Consider the following 5,965-nt stretch of genomic DNA (forward strand, 5'->3'; position numbering starts at 1 on the left):
AGAGCAGATGCAAATGCCGATGATAGCTAAAAGAAAAGTGATTTATGGTCCTCCTTGATTCTTGGACACCTTAACAGGGTGCCGAAGAACCGATCATTGTATGGTCGTTCATTCATTCACACAACTGTCGGATCTGCATACATCTGCATAGAACTGTTACTTCGGTAGAATCCGCCAATGTTTTTTTTTTTTGAGAGTGCAATATTCTATATATAAAAGAAAATTATAAAATAGCAAAAAAAAACAACAGAGCAAAGCAGAGCATAAAATGGCATAGGTACATACATAAGCACAGCCTCAATCAATAAGGCGCAACACACGAATTAGGTATATGGACACATAGAACATATGTATATATGCACATTAGGGTGGTCCCTAAATGTAGGAAGGAAATTTTTTCATCAGATCTCCTACGCCTTAACCCCTACGTCGATGCTACTATAGACGGAGATAGCACATATAAAATTTGGCCCCGATTGAAGTCGGTGAAGGAGTGTCGCACAGGGGGGCCAAGTATAAGTAGAGGCTCAAAAAATTAAAATTATTTTTTTTTCATTTAATATCCAAAATCGGTACTACCATAGACGAAGATAGCACATATAAGTTTTGGTTCCGATCGGAGACGGTTAAGGCGTGTCGCACAGGGTTCAAAGTTCAGATTACCCTATGAAGACGTTTTAACCGACCAATCGGGATCAAAATTTTTATGGGAAATCTTCGACTATGTTAGTACCGATTTTGGATATTAAATGAAAAAAAAAAAATTTATTTTAATTTTTTGAGCCTCTACTTATACTTGGCCCCCTGTGCGACACGCCTTAACCGACTCGAATCGGGACCAAAACTTATATATGTGGTATTATCGATTGAGGGGGTGTGACACTGAAAAAAATCGTTCATTTGATTTTTGTTGAGGACCACCCTAATGTACATACGTGCATTTGTACATACTTACATATACATATGCATACAGAATTATACCCACTGGGAAAATAGGTAAGCACCTTGCGAGGTAAGCCATGTTTTCTTTCAGTTTTTAGTACCAAAATTGTCATCATGGCCAATGTCATCTACTAGTAAAGGGCAAAATGAACACCTCCGAAGACACATTACGTTGTCAGTTGCAAAATAACGTGCAGCCGAAGTTATTTCCAAGCACCGAACTACTCCGAGCGACTGCTCTGCATTACACGTAACTTACTTTGTAAAGCGGCTCAGAAGTATGTCTGATACCAAATGTACATTCTAAATTCCTACTTACATAAGGCGGCCATGCCTTTGTAAAAGTAAGGGACGTTCGGCAGGGAAATGGTAATGACTGCCAGGTGAAGAGTAAGTTGCTAATAAGGTATTATTACGTGCTCCTAATTCCCACTGGGTACATACGAAAAAGTATTGTGTATAAGTAAACTTGTGAGTGTAGATATGTATATGTATACATACAACTTTAGAGTCTACCAACGATGCAGAAACGATTGACTTAGACCTACCGCAATTTCTGAATACTGAAAAAATACAAACATATCCCCATCTGCATTCAAACTTGTTTTAGAAGGGTAGTCCACAAACAAGTAAGGTGGTACGAAGCATTGCTGAAAAACACAATGGGCCTCGTGCATAAAAGGTGAGCTTCGTTTTTGCACTGATGTAGGGGGGCTCAAACTCAAGAATTTCTACTGAAAGTGGAGTCGGAGTTTAAGCTCACTTTTTACGCATGATGCCCACCCAATAACTTTATAAAAGCAAATAATGAGTAACAAAGTAGCGAAGTAGTAACAACAACAACATTGTCGGTCAATTGCTTGATGCTGCTCTCAGGATAATTAGATAAAGGATGATTCTCCGAAGACATTGACGTACTGTCCATCCGTTAGGTTGAATTTGTATTATAAAAACATTCCCCTGCGAACATTAAAATGGAAGTAAAAACAGTAGCGCGCTTATTTTTTTTTTGTTGTGCTGAAAGACTCGATCGATCCAAACTCTTTAGTATTTTTTGACCTTAAACCCACCCACGCTGCCGTTGCTGCTTTAAAATATTAATTAATTGGGAAACCTGGTATTGCTTTTAACTCAACGACTGGGTGAGAATGCGAATGGACACATCCAAGTGAACTTTTGTGCATACAACTGCTCGTAGGGCTGTATATATGTACATATGTATGTATAAATGTATATGAAAATGTACAACTGGATGCTGTCAGCCCATTTTGCCATGAGCCTTTATAATTTTGTTGTTTTATTGCAATATGCATTGGTGCATCATGTGTTGTTTTGTTTGTATTTGTTTGAGCACAAAGTGCAAAAGGAGGGCCTATGACCCGCTCCTGGGCGTTGTTTAAATTACATATATAACATACATAAGGACACAAGGATATAAGGATGCAATTACAAGCGCGCTATGCATGCTATGTACTTCTACTGTGTGTATGTGTAGGCTTAAGCTGCATCGGAAAGCTTTTGCGCGCCAATATGGCCGAAAATTTTAATGAATTGAGAATGCGCGCCAAAGCCGATAACAATGATATGTACGAACATGCATACATATATATATATATAAGTAGATATGAACATACAAATGTGTAGATACATATGTATGTATACCCATCGATTTATCGAAATCGACACAGCTAGACGCACACGTTACAAAGCCCTAGTCGAAGTTTAACAAAAAAGCGCAGCACAGCTCGTAACGTATCTGATAACGCCGATCGATATCGTAGTTTTTTTTCCAAGCTATGGAAATGTTTGCGTATAGGCTTTTGTTTCCGACTTTGCCTGCCGCTTCATTGAATTACATTCAGGCAGAAGTAAATGTTTTTTATGCCTGCACTGCTGCTACTGTCCCCTCTCCTTATTTTTGCTCCTGATTGCTCTTTTTCGCTTCTTTTGTTTTTTGTTTTTTTTTGTTTTGTAAACAAAACTTTGCCCAAATATGTACTTATGTGTAAGCATATATTTGTGTGTAAGTGCGTATGTGTTTGTGTATNGTTTTGTAAACAAAACTTTGCCCAAATATGTACTTATGTGTAAGCATATATTTGTGTGTAAATGCGTATGTGTTTGTGTAATTTTTGTATTGGTCTTTTGCTGTGCAGCAGCTTACACACTTGCCTATGCCACCCACCCACGTCGCCATGAAGTCAGCGCCAAAGTTGCCAATCTCGAATCCCCCAAACAAACCATAAAACATCCCTCCACGACCCAAACACACACACACACACACTTGTGTCTATTGCATTTGTATTAGTAAGCGAATGGTGGCGGTTGGTTTCGTGTTCATCTATGTACTCGTCGCACGGCCCCACCGTTGCTCCAACGCTCGCTTAGCTCGATGGCAGGCAAAGCGCGCGCGAACTTTGTGTGAAGTAAAGTTTTAGCGCCAAGTTTGTGTTCAGCGCTTCTGCCGCCTTCCGCAACGTTGATTATGTACTACTCCTGCATAGCGAATGTTTTCGGCGGGATGTGCCCACATGCAGGGGTTTCGCGCCCAAATTTTCAGTGTTGCCAAGCCACCTTTCGGTAGTTCAACCGCTATGGAGATCCACCTTAAGATCCAGAGAATTCAGTATGAAAGAAATCAAGCTACGAGTATCATCCCAGGTCGAAAGATTCTTTGCTTACAAAAGGCAGGATGCCCTAATGGGATGGATTTAATAGGATACCCTTTGGCTTCTTCATGCCGGGAAACTATGTTTCTCACAATTTCTCCGTTTACCGTCCGAGAAGCAAATGTGTAATCATCACCTGATTTCCGAAAAAATTAGTATCCAAAGCACCGAAAGAGTCTCACAACTTGTATCCGCGCAGGAACATCGGGCCTCTTGAGTGAAGCCAGCCAACTTAACGGTTTGGTGTTTTCTAAGCACTTGTAGCGGCCTAACTGCTGGCTTACGTAATCAACATCCTGCAGTATCCTTTGAACGAAGCCATTTTCGAAGAAAGAAGTAGCTGCTTGTACCCCCTTCGCGTGTAGCGGCAGCGTTTCTAGTACTTGTCGGCATGAATTTCGAGCGATCGTTTCAAAAATGTTCTCGAATCGCTCCTCAACTTCTGAGATTTACTTTATTCCACCAAGGAACAGGAGTGCAGTCAGTGTATTCCACAGGACGAAAATTAGCTGTTTAGCTTATAACTTCTAAATAGTAGAGTGGCAACTCTGAACGCTTTATCGATCCATGTTATCTTCCGCTTGAAATTGCGAGGGCATCAATATGGATATTGCATACATATATATGTATATGTATGGATGTATATATGTGTCGTTAAAAGCAGAACACAAAAGCCAAAAGCAGCGACAGCAAAAGCAATAACAACAACAGAAATAACAAAGTCCGAAGGACATATGAATGCATGCACATACCTGCATACATACATAAATATAAGCAACTCCAGCGGAGCAGCACAATTGCGCCAAACGTATTTAGGATGTGAAAGCGTTCGGGTGCAATGCCCTGCTTTATTGGCAGCATCCCTGTGCTTCTGTATACATCCGCTAGCGCCACTGCCGCGCCCCTGCCTGCCCCGGTCCAGACAGTGTCTGTGTTAACCTATTTTACCCTCGTCTCGTGTCGGTTCTGTACAACCACTTACACACACTCATTCACTCTCTGGCAGGCTCTCTCTCTCTCTCTCTCTCTCTGATTCATCGATACTTGCTGCGCTACCAGGAGTAGAGCCCAGAGAGAGCGCAAGTGCCATTTAGGGCATGAAGAAGTGACCGCAGCGACGCAGACGTTCGGAGGTGTTGAGTAGGGGGGGGAGGGCAGGGGAGGCTCGTAGTGGCTCATAGCGCCCCTCATTCAGACGTCTTTATTGCGGTAATTTGGGTACAGTTGAGTGTGTACGCGCGTGTACGCGCGTGTGTGTGTGTGGAGGAAATTTATGGGCGTGCCACACAACACGCGCGCTCCCCCTTACCCACCCTTCCTCACCGCTCCTTACTGCCGTTACACGTTTTACGCATCCCTGGGTGGTGTAAACTGTACGTTATCACTAGCGGCGGCCGCATTATCAGTGCCTTGCGTACACGCGCACTCTTGGCAGCAGGGCAGCATGGACAGGCGGGCAGATGCGAGCCTTAGCAGTCTAGCAGCCGAGGCAAACGGGGTTTGCGGCAATGCGGCAAGTTGTGTTTGAATATTTTTTGGAAAAGCCGCAACTTGCGTCGACTCACTGAGCACGTGCAGGAGCACATAAAAAGCCTCAGGCAACACAAGCAATGCGTACGTAGGCTTGGGTTTGGTGGACATCTTGTCCCAATAGACATCGACCGTACTCATGGCGCGTTTTGTGCACTGTGAATTGAATGCTTTTGTTATGGTTCAAATAGTAAAAATAATGGGATCGGCTGGACGCTGAGCGCCGATTTTGTTCCCACTTCAGAATATTTGGTTTCCTATTTCACTACTGCATTGCGAGCCCCAACCATAAGTGGTAACGGCCTCGGTCTCTCCTCGTCGGCTTTCGCCTCTGCTATGCTCAACGTGCAGGTAGTAAAACGTAGCAGCGCCCACTCGTAGACTTTCAAATTACTTTTTTTATGGCTTGACGCATTTTTTATTTCTCGTAAACTGCAAAAGCCTTCTCGTTTTGGGCGAAATAGTATCGGTGGGTAGGCAGCGGTGCGCCCGTTTGCAGGCTGACTGCACTCGCATTTCCATAGATATTTTAATGTCTTAAGGAGTGCAGAGTTTGGCAGCATCTTGAGCTGCTACTACAGCGCGGACAGAGAGACAGAGAGAGAGAGGAGTAGGAGCTGATGCTGATGCTGATGCTTGCACTTTGCATCCTCACTCTTCATTCTTCTTTTGGTGGCATACTCATAGGTAAGCTGCTGTCTGCTGTAGCGATTAAGGATTACCATTCGTCGTAGACGCTGTAACGATGGCTGCTCCTCGTTTTGCATTTTTGCGATGATTGAAAAGTAATGAGCACCGTTAAGTGGCTTGATTTTCCATTTGCC

This window comes from Rhagoletis zephyria, unplaced genomic scaffold, assembly GCF_001687245.7.
Source record: "Rhagoletis zephyria isolate East Lansing unplaced genomic scaffold, Rhagoletis_zephyria_1.1 Rzeph_scaffold_06666, whole genome shotgun sequence".
Classification (NCBI taxonomy): Eukaryota; Metazoa; Arthropoda; class Insecta; order Diptera; family Tephritidae; genus Rhagoletis; species Rhagoletis zephyria.